The 20,161-nt window shown below is 37.1% G+C and overlaps 1 protein-coding gene and 1 long non-coding RNA gene across 2 annotated transcripts in view; both read left to right on the top strand.

Moving 5' to 3' along the window:
• The first annotated feature begins 1,857 nt into the window (after positions 1-1,857).
• Positions 1,858-2,652, top strand: LOC133663944 (uncharacterized). Its single transcript, XR_009828437.1, has 3 exons — positions 1,858-1,915; positions 2,186-2,240; positions 2,348-2,652. It is a non-coding gene; the product is annotated as an uncharacterized LOC133663944 (long non-coding RNA).
• Positions 2,653-3,161: 509 nt separating this feature from the next.
• The window catches only part of LOC133663943 (elastin-like), a 216,348-nt gene continuing 199,348 nt past the window's right edge, over positions 3,162-20,161 (top strand). Inside the window, exons 1-2 of the mRNA XM_062068683.1 lie at positions 3,162-3,258; positions 19,635-19,744. The gene's annotated coding sequence lies outside the window, so the exon portion shown is untranslated. The remainder of the gene's footprint in view (positions 3,259-19,634; positions 19,745-20,161) is intronic.

Raw genomic sequence — 20,161 nt, 5'->3', positions numbered from 1 at the left:
ATATATATATATATATATATATATATATATATATATATATATATATATATATATATATATATATATATATATATATATATATATATATATATATATATATATATATATATATATATATATATATATATATATATATATATATATATATATATATATATATATATATATATATATATATATATATATATAATATATATATATATATATATATATAAATATATATATATATATATATATAAATATATATATATATATATATATTATATATATATATATATATATATATATATATATATATATATATATATATATATATATATATATATATATATATATATATATATATATATATATATATATATATATATATATATATATATATATATATATATATATATATATATATATATATATATATATATATATATATATATATATATATATATATATATATATATATATATATATATATTAGGGCTGTGAATCTTTGGATGTCCAACGATTCGATTCAATATCGATTCTTGGGGTCACGATTCGATTCAAAATCGATTTATATATATATATATATATATATATATATATATATATATATATATATATATATATATATATATATATATATATATATATATATATATATATTTATTTTTTATTTTTTATTTTTTTTTATTTTTTTTATTTTTATACAGCCTATACATATATATGTGTATATTAATATAATGAATATATGATGGATAATTAATATCATTGGATATTAAGAATATGTGATAGTTCGACTCCTACCTTGTTTACTTCCGTGACGATCTCCTTAAAGTTTTGTAATCAACCAGGTACATCAAGCAGCTAAAATGTGCCAAACAGCAGTTGGCCTTACAATACGGTGTGCCCTACGGTCCGAAAAATACGGTTCATCTCCATATGTTTCACACATCATAGTCATGAAATGTGTTCCACTGTAGATTTCAGTACTCACCAGTAGCCTGAAGGATCCTACAAGCCTGGCCATTAAAACACGACCACTAAGTGGAAATACCTATAGTCTCATCCTGGGTAATTCCTCTAAGTTAGAACTGGGCTTCATTATGCTGAAACCACAGGCGTTAAAAAAGTTGATCTGCCAAAACTTGGTCAACTTGACATTCACAGCTTTGGACATCAAGCCCTGTTGTGAGCATTCTGTGTTGTTAAAGTTATGCGATCTATCTTCTTCTATGTCAAAGATGAAGTGCGTCCTTGAGTCAGCAGAGTCCACTTAGCATTGCCTGGACAGCTGCTGATAGCAGTCTTGTTAGCATTAAGTGGCACACTGATTCCATAAAGTACTGTTACGTCCCGCTGTTGTCTTATTATTTGGCTCACGTCAAGGGCCCACCAGTGTGGAGATGTGTTATTGATGAGGCAGGGGTCGAAGATGAAGGGCATCAAGAATCTGTTCTGCCATAAGTAGGTCAACTTGATGGTGGTGGTGAAGATAGTACTGAGTTATTGTTATTGTGACTCTTATTTGAGTCCCGCATGGTGACTATAATAATTGAAAATAAGACATATACTGCACTATATATGACATATATATGATTTAATTTACCACTTAATTTAAGCCCAAAATATATAGAATGTGTTAAAAAAAAATTTTTAAATACATGTGATGCTTTGAAGCCGCAATTTTTGATGCGTGATGGAGCAAGGGATAACTGTAATTAGGCTGAAATGAGTATTTCCAGTGGGTTTAAAGGGGAACTGCACTGTTTTTTGAATTGTGCCTATCTTTCACAATCATTATGAGAGACAAAAACACACATCTTTTTATTTTTTATTTTATTTTAGGTGGCGTCTTGTCCAGGGTGTACCCCGCCTAGCGCCCAAATGCAGCTGAGATAGGCTCCAGCACCCCCCGCCACCCAGAAAGGGACAAACGGTAGGAAATGGATGGATGGATGGATTTTAAAGATGATAAAAAACGTTTGAAAGATGTGGCTAATGGGAGTCACCGATGTAGCCTTCAAAGTCCTCTAAAACAACTTTAAAACCCTCCATCAAAATTTTTATATACACACTGCAAATCTGTATATAATGTAGTAACAGAAATGTTTATAACAATATGTAAAATGGACAATATTTACCGTATTTTGGTCATTTGAATCATTGCCAGACTAATTCCTCGACGCATTTATTTCCGTTTCCATAGCAGCGCACTTTCGACTTCTGGCAACAAATGTGTGTTCCTACTTCCGGATACAAAGGTGTGTGTGTCTTCTAATCATGGCAGATATGGTAACAGATAAAAAAGACGACTATTTTTGCACAAATGAGGATTCACAACCCTATGTTTTCGAACCTGAATATACAGAGGATGGACTACTGCTTCTAGAAGCGAGCACGAAGGAAGAGTGAGACGTTGGAGCAGACGGAAGCCGAGAGAGTGAGGTGAAAGTGACTCGAAGACGCAAAATGTGGAATTTGAAGTCATGCTGTTTTGACATAAATGGAGTGCTTACCCCAAAAACATCCCCGGCCAGCTCGACCAAAAGCACAACTGTCTATCGAGTGAGTCACACTTTATATTGATCATGATACACGCAGCACGTCATGCGTGTTATTACAACTACAGTACATACGCTGTCAAACTAGCTGTGTACAAACAAAACATGAAGTGTGGGCTAATACTTTACAGATACTGTAATATGATTGTTCATGTTTTTCAGCCAGTACACATTGGTGTCCTATCGCAATGTGTTGTGCATTACAAACTCAAACACTTTTCGAGTTGACGTAGAAACTAGCTTATGGCCGTAGTTAGCTTTTTACGGCTAATACCGAAGCACGGCGATGTGTAAATACGGTCGAAAAAGTATTCCTCAGTGTTCGCTCTAACAATAACAATGTCGCTACAGTTTGGTTATTACACAGGTTAATGAAGTTTTGTTGACAGTTTTTGAAAGCATTTTTAAAGTGATTTAGAGATAGAATTGATTGCTCCCGTTAGCTGCATTGCTAGCCACCTAGCGCGAGCCGATTTTTATATGTTCGAATGCAAAAAAAATCTAAAAACTTTTGTCTTCTTGTCTCTCATAACGATTGTGAACAATAGGCAAAATTCAAAAAAAAAGTGCAGTTCCCCTTTAAGGGAAGAGAGACTGAGGTGAAAGTGACTCGAAGACGCAAATGTGGAATTTGAAGCCATGCTGTTTTGACATAAATGGAGTGCTTACCCCAAAAACATCCCCGGCCAGCTCGACCAAAAGCACAACTGTCTATCGAGTGAGTCACACTTTATATTGATCATGATACACGCAGCACATCATGCGTGTTAGTACAACTACAGTACATACGCTGTCAAGCTAGCTGTGTACAAACAAAACATGACATGTGGGCTAATACTTTACAGATACTGTAATATGATTGTTCATGTTTTTCAGTCAGTACAGATTGGTGTTCCATCGCAGTGTTGTGCAATACAAACTCAAACACATTTCGTTTTGACGTAGAAGCAAGCTTATCTCTTTCCGTAGTTAGCTTTTTACGGCTAATACCATTGCACGTTGATGTGTTAGACTTAGACAAACTTTATTGATCCACAAGAGACATTTATCAACACAGTAACTCAGTTACTACACCAGCAAAAAAAAGAGTTCCTCAATGTCGCTACAGCTTGGTTATTATACAGGTTACGGAACGTAAATAAAGTTGTGGAAGTCGCTTCCTAGCGGTCCCACTGACAGACACTTCGCAGGAGCCAGGCGTGCGAAGTTGAACAAAGTTTTTAATGTGCATAGATTTTTCCCCAAGTCTTTCTCCCGCAGAAGTCACGTCCGTATCCTCTCTCCCCTCCTGCTCCCGGCCGCTTACTGTTAAAGACAACAGATGATTAGATTAACACGTACCACCTGTGAAATCGAATCACCTGCCAGCTGTGTCTCGCCGTCAGCACTGCCATGCCCCCGTCTGATGGTGCTCTGTCCTCAGCACCATGGACAGAGGCGGGGACCTTTGCTCCTGCAGGCAGCGCTGGCCCCATCTCCCTCCACAAAAGTATTGACGGTTTTTAATGCATTGTTGTGATTTAGAGGTAGAATTGATTGCTCTCATTAGCTGCATTGCTAGCCTCTTAGAAGGAGACGATTTTTTCTTCTTGTCTCTCATAATGATTGTGAACGATAGGCAAAATTCCCCCAAAAAGTGCAGTTCCCCTTTAAGGGGGACTTATTATGCAAAACACACTTTTCTTACTTATTGGTACATATTTTTGTGTATTTAGGATCTGCATAAGTTCTGAAAATCTGAAATCACAACAATATTGGCATCCTTCATACTTCCTCCAAACGAGCCGTTTGGAATTTCCCTAATTTGTGAGTTTTTTTCCAAGTGTGACGCCAGCGGATCTCTCCATAGATTCACCCGAAGAGGCTTTGCACGAGTCCGCCATTGTTATCAATAAGCTCCTTCCTAGTCTCTATCCTCTTGTTGTCTGGCTCGTACATGCGCACGCACCCTCCCTGTTGCCATTTCTCATCCAAAGTTGCGTATAGTTCGATCTTAAATCTGTCAGTAGAGAAGTCGACTCCATACGGAAGCGCTAAAAAGTACAACATGGCTGACGGGGAACAGACGCGGTCGAAGTGAAGGCACGTAAATAAGACCGCCCTGGAGAGACGGTCAGAAAGCGGCTTAAAGATGGTCTGTAAAACATCATCTATGCAAAAAATGGAGCAAAGAACCACCATTACATGTTATAAGGACCAGTGTTTTTCAACCTTTTTTGAGCCAAGGCGCATTTTTTTCATTGAAAAAATCCGCAGGCACACCACCAGCAGAAATCATTAAAAAATGAAACTCAGTAGACAATAAAAAGTCGTTGTCGCAATTGTTGGATATGAATTTAAACCATAATCAACCATGCATCACTATAGCTCTTGTCTCAAAGTAGGTGTACTGTCACAACCTGTCCCCAACGTTCCCTCTAAGGTGCGCACCTGCGCAATTACGCACTGCTCACGCGTCCTCTGCGCACAGCCAATCTATGCCGCGCAAAAAATCAAATCCCACTCTAAACGAAATAAACAAATCGTTTGTTTTGTATGATTTTGCAACGCAACTGTGAGTAACAGGTGAGGAAAGGCGGCCACAACAGATAAAACAATGTTTTTCAACACTTAAATTATTGTAACGTCTGTGGAGAGTGGAGACACTTAAAGGAGGACAGGAATTCCATCGGTCCCTTTATTTAGCAAAATTGTTTGTCGGCCATAACCACACCAAAACAATGTGTAAAATACTTTTATCTAGCAAAACTGGTCGTTGTCTACCGTACAAACCAAGCCAAAAGCAACTCTTTGTCATCTGTTATATCAACAGCAGCCGCTTGCTCTCTCTCTCACCTGCACCAACACATACACTATGGCAATTAGCCACTGGTGCGTTTATGGCCACACAAAAAGTTGGACAACTAAATTTCTGGTCGTTTTACTATGACTCCTCAATCAGTGTGCTTATTCTTCTGTCATTTGTTAAGAATGTTATCTTTTGGATATTAATCATGAAATTGTGTTACAGGACTACATAATTGCTAATAAAAATATTTATTTTACGGACAGAAAGTTAATAAACACTTCATGTCATGCAACATGTGAATGTTTTAAGGGGAACTAAATGTGATCTCTGAAAGGGGTACACAATCTTTCCAAAGCAGGACCCCACCCAGGCATAAAATACTATAGTGCATAGCTGATTTAAAAAAAAACTATATCTAAGTGGGCCAAATCACATATATTAGAAAATAATCTCTTGAAATTGACTAGTCACTTGATTATAATAATAAGACATTTAAATTGTTATGTCAGGTTTGAGACAAACGTGCTGCTGGTATGACCACAGTGTGCACGTCTGTATTCCACTGAATGCTCAGGGTGTCTGTGCGTTTGCTCACACACATGAAAAATTAGAGGGAACATTGCCTGTCACATCACAATGTGAGTTATTTTGAGTTTTTTGCTGTTTTCCCGTGTGTAGTGTTTTAGTTGCCTGCTTTGTTTTAGCAATCAAGAATATTTAAGTTGTGGATATCTTTTTTTGTGTGGACATTGTTGTACGGATGTACTTTGTGGACGCCGTCTCTGCGCCACACGCTGTAAGTTTTTGCTATCGTCCAGAATTCTGTTTTTGTTTACTTTGTAGCCAGTTCAGTTTTTGTTTCAGTCTACATAGCCATCCCTGAGCTTTAATGCCTTTTCTTAGGGGCACTCACCTTTTGTGTATTTTTGGTTTAAGCATTAGATACCTTTTTACCTGCACCCTGCCTCCCGCTGTCGTCTGCATATTGTGATCACGACAAACCATTGTCGTCTCACACGACGTGTTCCCGACGTCTACAAAGCAATTAGCTACCGGCTTCCACCTACTGATATGGTATGGTATAACAAAGCCGCTGCCTGACCAGGGCTCAGAAAATCTGCAGAGACTCCTCCCACCCCCACCAAGGACTGTTTTCACTGCTGGACTCTAGAAAGAGGTTCCGCAGCCTCCGAAGCAGAACCTCCAGGTTCTATAACAGCTTCTTCCCTCAGGGCGTAAGACTCTTGAACACATCATAATAATCCCCTCAATTCCCCCCAAAAATGGATTAACTCGCTGGAATATAAAGACAATATAACATACATCCATAAACCTGGATGCATATGCAAAAGTGCAATATATTTATCTGTACAGTAATCTATTTATTTATATCTGCACCTCACTGCTTTTTTTTTATCCTGCACTACCATGAGCCAATGCAACGAAATTTCATTCTTATCTGTACTGTAAAGTTCAAATTTGAATGACAATAAAAAGGAAGTGTAAGTCTAAGTCTAACATGGTTACTAACACGGCACATTATTTGCAGATTATAATTACTGGTTTGCAAAAAATATTTTTAACCCAAATAGGTGAAACTGTATAATCTCCCATGGCTCACCAGACTGTATCTGGTGGCACAGTGGTTGAAAAACACTGATATAGACCACATGGAAGTGTTTTCAAAGTAAGAAATCAAACCTAATGTGACCCTTTAAATGAAAAAAGTCGTAAATATGTAAAAAGCTATCAACTATTGAGTAGGCCTTTACATTTCACAGTGGCTACATTGATACCAGTCCTCGGTGTTGTGAGGTTCTCAGGAAGAGAACATGAGACCCGTGTTCAGTTCCATATTGAGGATGGGATCGTAACCACCATGGAATTCAGCACAGTCGAGATTGATTTATTATTTGATAGTGTGACTGTGAAACTAACAGGGTCCATATTTCCAAAGCTTTATTGGCTTTAGGAGAAAACACCACTTGGACTTCAGTCCATGTCTTTGTCTGAAGTTCAAAAACATGAATCACAGAGCAGTGAAACATTTCACCAAAAAAAGAAGAAAACAATTTGTCAGCGTGTCTGGGAATTCTAAAAATGCTTTTTCGATTCCGTCGCTGTGATTTGTGTTAGGCAGGAACGTCTATACTTTACGTCTGCTTTCGAGGAGTTTAAACAGGAGTTCTGGAATTCAAACAGCGCCTAAAAGAGTGCCTTGTTGTACTTATTTCCAGTGTTACGTCATTAATTGCACCTCACAAAACACCACAAATACAGCCTCGCAACGGCACGAATAATCTGAATGGCCTGATCAGTACGCATGTGGGGCGTGGGAGCGTTTCACAAGGGGGGCTCATATTAGTCATGGGAAAAGTGAGGTCAGCTTTAAACAAAGCCCTCCTAACGCACAGTGCATATACTGTGCAACATGACTGGTACAATCACAAACACTTCAGTCTTGCTTGGTAGTCTGACATGTGCTCATTTGTTGAGATAGTTTAATGGGACATTAAGCGTGTTGTGTGTTTTGGCTTTCTCAACAGTGCCTATTCACGCTTCCATTTCAAGCCAAGTCTGCCAAAGGGAAAGAAAGGTATTGATGGAGTCCTATGAAGCTTGCAACAGAATTAGCCAATGTACCTTGTGTTGCCGACCGTCCCCTTGAAACACGGAACCGTCTCGTATTTAGAAACAAAAGTACGCGTTCCATATTTAGATGTCAACGGACGCACTTTGTCCCATATTTTAATTACCGGTCCTCCGTCGAAATAAACTGCTTTGTCAAAAAAAAGAAGCTATTCCTATTCAATCAACGGTGATAAAAACACAAATGTAGGCTACCATTATTTGCAAAAATTGTGAACTTCCTCACGCTGTAATTGTCTACATCAGGGGTCCCCAAACTACGGCCCGTGGTAGTCCCGAGTAAAAAAAATTATTATTATTATTATTTTAATTATTATTTTTTTAATCTGTCCTTACTAGCCCATCCATCGATCAATTTTCTAACGCTTGTTACTCTCGGGGTCTCCTAACCGCTGAGGCAAATTATATTGTCTAAAAATGCATTTTCCCATTGACAACGTGACGTCATCACGTGCACGCTCTTTCAGTCAATTAGTGCACGAGGCAAAAGAATGGCGAAATCATTGGGGGAACGTAAAATAGACTCCGAGTGTAGAGTTGTTAAACATCAGTGGACATATGACTTGTTTTTGTTCAGTGTAAGGAAAAGGCAGGTTGTGTAATCCGCAATGAGACAGAATATATATATATATATATATATATATATATATATATATATATATATATATATATATATATATATATATATATATATACTACCGTTCAAAAGTTTGGGGTCACCCAAACAATTTGTGGAATAGCCTTCATTTCTAAGAACAAGAATAGACTGTCGAGTTTCAGATGAAAGTTCTCTTTTTCTGGCCATTTTGAGCGTTTAATTGACCCCACAAGTGTGATGCTCCAGAAACTCAATCTGCTCAAAGGAAGGTCAGGTTTGTAGCTTCTGTAACGAGCTAAACTGTTTTCAGATGTGTGAACATGATTGCTCAAGGGTTTTCTAATCATCAATTAGCCTTATATGCCAATGAGCAAACACATTGTACCATTAGAACACTGGAGTGATAGTTGCTGGAAATGGGCCTCTATACACCTATGTAGATATTGCCCCAAAAACCAGACATTTGCAGCTAGAATAGTCATTTACCACATTAGCAATGTATAGAGTGTATTTCTTTAAAGTTAAGACTAGTTTAAAGTTATCTTCATTGAAAAGTACAGTGCTTTTCCTTCAAAAATAAGGACATTTCAATGTGACCCCAAACTTTTGAACGGTAGTATATATATATATATATATATATATATATATATATATATATATATATATATATATATATATATATATATATATATATATATATATATATATATAGTTTGGGGACCCCTGGTCTACATGCTTACTCGTCAGAAGACACAATAAAATAAATATGATTTAAAATAATTATTTGTAGCGCAAGTGACAAAGGGTACACAAGGTACACTACCGTTCAAAAGTTTGGGGTCACCCAAACAATTTTGTGGAATAGCCTTCATTTCTAAGAACAAGAATAGACTGTCGAGTTTCAGATGAAAGTTCTCTTTTTCTGGCCATTTTGAGCGTTTAATTGACCCCACAAATGCGATGCTCCAGAAACTCAATCTGCTCAAAGGAAGGTCAGTTTTGTAGCTTCTGTAACGAGCTAAACTGTTTTCAGATGTGTGAACATGATTGCACAAGGGTTTTCTAATCATCAATTAGCCTTCTGAGCCAATGAGCAAACACATTGTACCATTAGAACACTGGAGTGATAGTTGCTGGAAATGGGCCTCTATACACCTATGTAGATATTGCACCAAAAACCAGACATTTGCAGCTAGAATAGTCATTTACCACATTAGCAATGTATAGAGTGTATTTCTTTAAAGTTAAGACTAGTTTAAAGTTATCTTCATTGAAAAGTACAGTGCTTTTCCTTCAAAAATAAGGACATTTCAATGTGTTCCCAAACTTTTGAACGGTAGTGTAAGTCTACACAAAGTTCATTTTCTTTGAGGAAAACTTTAGCGCTGATGCGTTCGCATGCAATGGGTAGCTCTTTTTTTATAGGTAGCGATTATTTTGTATTAATGTTCCTGGCTTGGCATGCCCTGTAATCAAAGAAAAACAAGTAATTTTGCCAAAGTAGCGAACATGCACGGAGCAGGCTCTTTGATCGATTTATTGATTGATTGAAACTTTTATTAGTAGATTGCACAGTACAGTACATATTCCGTACAATTGACCACTAAATGGTAACACCCGAATAAGTTTTTCAACTTGTTTAAGTCGGGGTCCACGTTAGTGTAAATGTATATGAATAAAAGTTAAACTAGAACTGAGTGTTCGTGATTTTGATGTCATTCCAAGTTATTCTTCGTTCTTCCAATGTTACATAAATCCAGAACAATTTCAATTTAACATATATATACTTATGTATATCAATCAATCAATCAATCAATGTTTATTTATACATCCCTAAATCACAAGTGTCTCAAAGGGCTGCACAAGCCCAACGACATTCTCGGTTCAGTTCCCACATATCTATATACAGTATGTGTATATATATGTATATATACTGTATATGTATATATATATATAGATATACAATACATAAAACGATTCGATTCGATTCATGGGGATTCTCGATTCAAAACAATTCTTGATTCAAAATCATTACTTTTTTAATAACATTGGATGCCAGTTCTATGATTGACTACATTCCTCCATATAATACATAAACAGCTGTGACCAGTTTCTATGTTACTTAAAAGAAAACTGGTTTTGTTTAATAAAATTCTACCCAAACTTTTAGTAAAGTCAAATACCAATATAGCAAAAAGAGAAGTATCCAACACTTCTCTCATAATCCTACTCAGTGGCCTAGTGTTTAGAGTATATTTATAGAGACTATAAAAATGGGACCCATTGCCTCCCTGTTTGGCACTCAGCATCAAGGGTTGGAATTGGGGGTTAAATCACCAACAATGATTCCCGGGCGCGGCTACCGCTGCTGCTCACTGCTCCCCTCACCTCCCAGGGGGTGAACAAGGGGATGGGTCAAATGCACACATTTCACCACACCTAGTGTGAGTGTGACTATCATTGGTACTTTAACTTGAACTTTAACTCATTTCTAAAGTAAATCTGTACAGCAGATATGATCATCAACAATATGATTTGCCTGAATGGCTGGACAGGACAGATTGAAAAATAAATAAATACACAAATAAATAAATCGATCTTAGATTTTTTTTAATTGATTAAGAATCGCAATTAATCTGAAAATCGATTTGTTTGCCACCCTATATATATTCTGCACCAAAAAATATCATTGAACAATTTGTTTCCTATCTATTTGTATTAATCCAAAACCTGCACATCTAAATTAATTCTGCCTAAGTGTAATATTATATAAAATATGTGTGCAGATTTTCAGTCATCAGGTCATATATTCCACAAAGGTTGAATGGAAGCAACTCTGCCACCTTTCAACCTTTTTTCGACATTAAGAAACTCTTTTCAGACAAATACAAGAAATAAATTATGTCGACGAGCCCTGCAAAGTGTCCCTTTTTTATCTAGGGAGTTGGTAACCCCTAAATGTACCTCAAGCATGTAATATTTCTTTTGACCCGTACAAAGTCATCAAAACAGAGCATTAAAGATGGAAGCCTTTTATGGATACAAGAGAGTTGCTTTTGGAAGTAGTTGGTAATGGAAGTGGAATATACCGAGCTCTGAGGAGTCTAGGGATTGTTTGCAAACCGTTCCAAATTAATACACAAAAAAGGGTCAGAGTAAAACTCACAGAGTCCTTTGCCTTAGAGTTGTGTTCTGTTCTGTTTCTGTGATTAAGTTTATTTTAGCGCAGGTATCCCATTTCTCTGCACAAAGTATGTCATCCAGAACACTTTACTAATAGATAACAAACATTTTCCGCTTGTTCGTGGTATTTCCTCAGAAAATGTGCTGTACAGGCTGGTAATTTGCTTCCCTTTCGACTCTAAAGTCACTCAATAAATTCTCAGATTTCAATTTTGGACACAATCGCTTTCTATAAAGCGAGGCTTAAAGAAGAGCAGCTGCGAAAACAGCAGACATGAAGGCAGCAGAACACCATGAATGCCATTCATCAGTTAAGAACCTTTGTGGATAAGCCTCTCATAGTGGATCAGATCTAATATCTCAAGCCACATTATTAGAAACGTGCAGACATCTGTAATTTCTGTCGACAAGAAATCCAACGAGACTTCAGAAAATAGAATATTCAATTAATAATAAACTACGATGTGTTTTAATTCCCACTCGCACTATATTAGTAAACTGTAAAGTTCTCATATTGTACAACCGGCTGAGAGCCAAGAGCGTTCTGCCGCCTGTGGATTGGGAATGCTAATGCTAAGAACAACACTAACAACAAAGCAGCTGGCTTCTCTTTGCTGTGTGCGCCTTGTTTTGTGCCAAATATTCAAAAAAGTGTGGTTATGTTTCAAATTGTGCACTTCCACACTTACGGACTTAGCATTTTGAGTGAGACACAGAGAAGTATTGCAGTACATTCCCAGCAGTATTGGGGAAATGACTGTTGAAAAGAAGTTACAATGTAGTCTGTAGTTACTCTCTAATTGAATCAACAGAAAAATTTAATTACTCCTTAATGAATGCTAATAGTTACCAAGTAAAGTGTTTGTTGCGCGACTTCTTGCGTGTGCCGGTGACAAATGTTTTATCAGATTACCACAGAATGTATCTCGGGATGTAAGTGTTAATTGGTTGTGCGACGCAGCTCGTACCTTGAAAAACTTGTATTGTACAACGTCGCTGTCATGATCCGTTGTCCGGATCATGTTTTATTTTAGTTTGACTCCCTTAGTTCTGTTACAGCACCCCTGGGTTTGTAACAACTCAGGTGGGATCACACCTCACTCCTACCCACTTATCCCAAGTGGGCTGGCTCAGGGTGGAGGACAGAGTAAAATAACTTGCACTGAGCCTAGTCTATAAAATCTGCTACACCTCCTGGATACCAAAGTACATGTCAAACTACTTCCATAACGTAAATGACAGCCATAACCACAACACCAGGGGGAGCTCTACTAACTATGTTAAACCCAGATTCCGATCTAACAAAGGTCTTAACTCATTCTCCTTCTATGCAACATCAATATGGAATGCACTCCCAACAGGTGTAAAAGAAAGGGCATCTCTATCCTCCTTCAAAACCGCACTAAAAGAACACATCCAGGCAACTTAAACCCTAAACTAAGACCCTCCCCCTTCCACATCCCACCTCCCCGGATTGTAAATAATCAGATGTAGATACTTATTTTTATGCTTTCTGATCTCTCTCTATGTCCACTACTTGCTCTACATATCCTACCAAGTCAGACCTACACTGTTTCAATGTCCATTTCTCTGATGATGCAATTGTTGATGACTGAAGTGTTGATATCAACCAAACCTAACACCCCCCCTCCACATCCCACACCCCGGATTGTAAATAATGTAAATAATTCAATGTATACACTCTGATGATTATCTTGTGTGATGACTGTATTATGATGATAGTATATATCTGTACCATGAATCAATTTAAGTGGACCCCGACTTAAACAAGTTGAAAAACTTATTCGGGTGTTACCATTTAGTGGTCAATTGTACGGAATATGTACTGTACTGTGCAATCTACTAATAAAAGTTTCAATCAGTCAAAGTTTCAATCAATCAAAAAAATGGGAGGGTGTTCCATACCTTGGGTGCAAATGCGGAAAAACAACGATCACCCCATTTTTTAGGTCTAGTCCTTGGTACTTCCAAAGATTTGTGTAAAGATGAGCGCAGATTCCTTGGTGGGTGGCAAACAGCTAAAATATCAGCCAAGTATACTGGGGCAAGACCACAGATGGCCTTAAAAACAAAAAGAAGGGAGTCTCATTACCCGAGTTTTTGCTCGCAACCCCAAAGCGTAACAATTGGCCGTATCCCGAGGTTCCACTGTACTTTGCACAGGCACGGTGAGGTTAAAATCTTAGATTACGAATTCCAGTGATTGTACAAGAGCATCAAATCTCTTACATGCCAAAAAATTAATCGAATCATTGTACAACCGGTCATTCCTTGTTTCCCTTGTGCACTGCAAGACCTAAAACGCCCAAACCAGCTTCGAAATCAGCCCCGATCAAAGTGGGCTGGCCAACTTTGAGTCAGTCTCAAAATTACCTTATTTAACGGTTCAGTCACAGGAAAGATCAATGGCACTGAGAATAGGAAATTGGCTTAAATCTATTGATTTGTCTTGCAGGATGAAATATTGTAGGAAGGGGAAATTCTGATCTTGGCCTAATCTTGCAGTCACCGTCTACCCTCCCTTATTATGTTTGGCATTAAAGCATACATACATGGGATGTAACGCTCTCCAAGAAACACTGCTGTCTTGTGAGAAAATACTTTGTGTCGTGTCTCCACTCCCTATTTCGTCTGGGCACCACTGCACACAGTGGCACTAAGGCATTTATTATATCTTTTAGAGTAGATTAATATCCTGGAAACATGAAATGTTTTTACTCTGATAATGTAATATAGATATGAAAACACCAATAGTTACAAGAGCATACCCAATCTGACATGTTGTACAGAGATGTGTCGATTGATAGACCGTGCTGGGTTGTTTTCATAACCCAATTTATGAGTTGCGAGTGTTGGGTTACATTTTTGTGTTATTTTTATGAAGAGCAATCAATTTTTTGGGTTATAAGGGTATTATTTTAACTCAATCAATCATATAATCATGTTTCATCAAACATATATTAACGTTGTTACCCTAGGGTAAACTGGGTAACACATGGCACACTGACAAAGCCTAACTTATTGTTACTATAACAATTTACAAGGTTAATATGGCTGGCTTTGCTTTCTTCCCCTCCATTTATCTGCTTTCTTTTGTATTTCAAGTTATCATTACATATATGTATTGTTGCATTTGAACAATTGTATTGTTGATAATAGAGGTAACTCAGGGTTTCCCACACATTAATTTATTTGTGGCGGCCCGCCACGAAAGAATTACGTCCGCCACAAATAAAAATTAAAAATAAATCTTTTTTTTTTTTTTTTTGTCCTGTCCAGCTTCTCAGGAAAATCATATAGTTGATGTAGATGCCCATATAGGCTGTTCAGATCTACTTTACAAAAGAGAAGTGTAGGATACTTCTCTTGTTGCCTTATTTGTATTTGACCACTACTGTTTTCTGTTTATTTGTTACTGACTGTGGCAGGACACCTCTGCCTCTGTTTCACTTTATGTTGCTGGTAAATAATATGGTTGTAGTAGTAGGCTAAAGTTAAATTATTTAGTATGCACTAATTAAAGGGGCAGAGCTTTAAGAGACATTTTAGCTTTTATATTTTATAAGATATATTTTTTGTAAGGACCACATTAATAAATATATTTCAGTGAATAACTTATTGTTCAAATCTGTTTATAAATATGTACATAAAGTGTTGTAATTATATTGTAAAATGGATGGATGGATGGATGGATGGATGGATGGACGTTTAAAACAAAACTGTTATTATTAATTAGTAAGTATACATTTTTTGAGCCTTTTTAGAGAAAATCATATCATTGTAGTAAATTATGCAAATTACTCGACGATGTCATATATATGATGCCCATAGCCACGCCCCCACCGCCACAGGTATCTTGGCAGTTTATGGGAAACACTGTAACTTATCGTTATTATTCATTATCAATAGTACTATTTCTATTGGCATATCTATTGCTCCATTTGTAGTGTAATAATGTTCATTATCATTTCTGTATTATTATTTATTTCACTAACTGCTTTTTTGTTATCACTTTAACTATCACATTTGTGCATAACTTATTTGCTGATGTTGTTCTATTGTTGTTGTTGTGTTTGCTGTTGTTGTTTTTGTCTCTCTGTCTTATCCCCCTCTTGTCCCCACAATTTCCCCCTCTGTCTTCCTTTTTTTCCTTTATCCCCTCCTGCTCCGGCCCGGCTGCACCAAATAATAATATAAATCTGTTTAATAAAGTAAAATACAAATAAGGCAACAAGAGAAGTATCCCACACTTCTCTTTTGTAAAGTAAACGTATACAGCCGATATGGGCATCTACATCAACTATATGATTTGCCTGAGAAGCTGGACAGGACAAAAATAAATAAAATAAAATAAAATATATATATATATTTTACTAAATTGCTGGGTTTTCAAAACTATGAACCATTTTTGGGCTGCTTTTTCAATGAGTAACGCATTTTTGGGTAAAAGGCTTTTTTTTAATTAAAAAGGTACTTTTTTTTTTGACGGGAATTTTTATTAAGGAGTAATCTCATTAAGATTATTTACAATCACACATTTGATGTCAATTAAGGTATTTGAGCATGCTGTATAGAACTACTAATGTCATGATCCGTCATGTTTGTTTAGTTTTATACTCCCTCAGTTCCTGTTTTGAGCACCCCCGGGTTTGTGTTTTAGTTGCCACGACTGCAGATTGTTTTCGCCTGCCTCTGATTAGTGTTCAGGACGCTCACCTGCTCCTGGGCACTAATCGGAGAGCTACTTATGTCATGTCCCTCATATCTTGCTTTTGAGTATATTTTAATGAAATAAAAATAGTTTTGATCAGTAGTTGGGAAGGAGTAGGACAAACCAGCAGTAAAATTGATCATTTTTAACCAATTATTGGGTCAAGGAGCGCTAAATTGTGCAACCCAATATTTGGGTTCGGAATAACCCAACCATGTAGTGAGCATAACTCAGCTTTTGTGTTAAATAAATTAGACCCAATAGTTGGGTTATGAATCAACCAACATTGAGTTAGCATAACTCAACTTTTGGGTAAAAAAATGTAACCCAATAGTTTGGTTGGGAGTAACCCAACATTAAGTTATAATTAAACTTTTTGGTTAAATAATTCAACGCAAAAGTTGGGTTGAAAAAATTAACCCAAAATGTTGATTTCAAATAACTCAAATAAGGGGTTTGTACTTTTCTGAACTAATTTAAAATTTGGTTATTTTTCAACCCAACATTTTTTAGTGTGTGTGACTCTTCATTGCTCAGTGTAATGCATGGGGCTCATCCGGCTTCAGAACCATAGGATCATGGCTCGATTGATAGTGTAATAGTTCAAATAGCTAACTTTTACAAGATCAGGTGAATAGCTGAGTGATTGCGACCAGTTAAAGGCCTACTGAAATACATTTTTTTTATTTAAACGGGGATAGCAGATCTATTCTATGTGTCATACTTGATCATTTCGCTATATTGCCATATTTTTGCTGAAAGGATTTAGTATAAAACAACGACGATAAAGATCGCAACTTTTGGTATCTGATAAAAAAAAGGCTTGCCCCTACCGGAAGTAGCGTGACGTAGTCAATTGCACATATCCGCAAAGTTCCCTATTGTTTACAATGATGGCCGCCAGAAGTGAGAGAGATTCGGACCGAGAAAGCGACGATTTCCCCATTAATTTGAGCGAGGATGAAAGATTTGTGGATGAGGAAAATGCAAGTGAAGCATTAGTGGGGAGTGGAAGCGATTCAGATAGGGAAGATGCTGTGAGAGCCGGGGGTGACCTGATATTCAGCTGGGAATGACTACAACAGTAAATAAACACAAGACATATATTTATAATGCCACAAATGAATCCCGCATAAAAACACCTAGGTGTTTGTTATGCTGGTTCCTAGCTCCTAGCTACTAGCTCGAGCTAGTTATAGCTCGAGCGGGTTATATGGACGCATACTTGCCAACCCTCCCGTTTTTAGCGGGAGAATCCCGGTATTCAGCGCCTCTCCCGACAACTTCCCGGCAGAGATTTTCTCCCGACAAACTCCCGGCATTCAGCCGGAGCTGGAGGCCACGCCCCCTCCAGCTCAATGCGGACCTGAGACTGAGTGGGGACAGCCTGTTCTCACGTCCACTTTCCCACAATATAAACAGCTTGCCTGCCCAATGACGTCATAACATCTAGGGCTTTTAGAGAGTAGAGTGGACAACTGCGCACACAACAAGGACACGAAGCAGAAGAACGAGGAAATTACAGACATGGCGACGCCGTCGACGAGCAAGATGAAGAAATACGCTTGCAAGTTCCAAAACGAATGGAAACAAGAATTTCAGTTCATCCAGGACAGTTCGAAGGGGAAGGTGTATGTTGCCTGTAAATATGTAGAACAGACTTCTCCATTGAACACGGTGGCCGAAATGATATACTCATCATGAACGGAGAAGTTAAACAGGACAATACTGCCATCTAGTGGATAGCCACCGGAACACTGAAATTCAAGTATTACTTTTATGCAAATAAAAAATATATATATATATGAAATACTCGAGTTGGTGAATTCTAGCTGTAAATAACCACGCCCCCAAACACGCCCCCCGCCCCCACCAACACAGATGTCCCGAATACTGTGGAATAATGAGATGAAAACAGAGCTATTTCGTATTGGCTTCAATGGGGAAGCCATACCTCTGTTAAACTGGCTACGTCACGCGCATACGTCATCATACCGAGACGTTTTCAAGCGGAAGTGTGGCGGGAAATTTAAAATTGCACTTTATAAGTTAACCCGGCCGTATTGGCATGTGTTGCAATGTTAAGATTTCATCATTGATATATAAACTATCAGACTGCGTGGTCGGTAGTAGTGGCTTTCAGTAGGCCTTTAATGAAAGAATGAAAGACACCATCTTTTAAGGTTTATATGTGATGAATATCCATGAATTGTCTCTTCATATTCACAAGGTCCTTGTTGCGTTGTCTCAAAACAAATCAATCAGCTATGATTGTCCGTGTTCACGTTGCCTTTTTGATACATAGCAATCCTGGGACGCTATGCTATGAGCAGCATGGAGAATGACATCAGATTAAGATGAGTACATCCTTAGAAAGTGTTGATAATGAGATCATGTAATGACATCATTGCCACATCCCTGCATTTTAGAAAACAAGCATAGGTCAGATGATGATCGTGTACATGTTTTAATAGTTACTGGTGAATTTTCAGGAGCAAAACTGTGAGATAAAACCACAAACAACTGTTATTAGATTGCTTCATGCATCAAAATTTGGAAACGTAGAATCAAACATGGCTTTTTTGGTTGTTCCGAGCTGAAACGCATTAAATGAACACATATCAAAATGGATTAAATACCACAAACATCTATCAAACTCCTAAGTCAGTAATCGTGTAAAACATCACATAAAAACACAACTGAACTCACGGTGCGAACAAAACATGTGAATTAAGGTAATGATACAAAGATTCATAGCACAACTACTAATACTACGGGGCATGTGAACAACATTTGGTATTGACCTTGACATGTTTCAACTGTCGTCTGCAGTCTTCTTCAGAAACGTCACCTGACCACTGTGAGGTATCGGCCAATTATCTCTCCTTATAGGCGTGGTATCAATTGTCTGATTGATAGTGTCTTTGGGCCGCTTCCTTATTTCAATCGTCTCCATAATTCATTGTATTTGTTGGTTTCTGTCACGATGATTTTGGTGTTATTTATTTTGCAATGATCTGAAATGGCTGATTTTAAGATTTCCTTTTGTTTGGATGTTTGTTTCACTCTTTCAGTTGTCTGTTTTTCTTTACGATTTTCTTTCTTTCTTGTGTTGCATGTCCTGCCTGTTTCTTCGATGTGAAGTATGTTTCTCTGCATGGATTAAGGAGGTGATCGGAATAAGAAATCGGACCAAGGAGACCAACAATTGAGACGAGAGAGCAGATTGCAGACCTCTGTTGAACCATGTCAAGGTAAAATATTCCTTCTATCTAGATCTGGGTGATATGGCCTGAAAATAAAATCTCTGATTTTTTCAAATTAATTCAAACATATTTCCCCCATTTTTCCCCCTCCTTTAAAAAAAAAGAATGAATACAAAACAACAGAGATAATTCATAACAAGTTTCACTTTTAGTTGATGAAAAACTGATAGTTTAAAATGCTTGTGTATGAAAATTCTGTGTAAAAAAAATTTGTGCAAAAAAAATTTAATGTTTTAAAATTCCATGTAAAAGAATTTTGTGTATAAAAATACAGTGCATAAATATTCAATGTATACACAAATCAGGGCAGAAAATTGGTGTTTTGAATTTCAGTGTAAAAAATCATTGTAAGAAATGTTTTTAAATTCAATGTGAAGAAAGCTTGTATATACAAATTAAGTGTAT

The sequence above is a fragment of the Entelurus aequoreus genome, linkage group LG13, assembly GCF_033978785.1.
Source record: "Entelurus aequoreus isolate RoL-2023_Sb linkage group LG13, RoL_Eaeq_v1.1, whole genome shotgun sequence".
NCBI lineage: Eukaryota > Metazoa > Chordata > Actinopteri > Syngnathiformes > Syngnathidae > Entelurus > Entelurus aequoreus.
The sequence above is the reverse complement of the archived record's forward strand: the minus strand, read 5'-3'. Positions and strand labels throughout refer to the sequence as shown.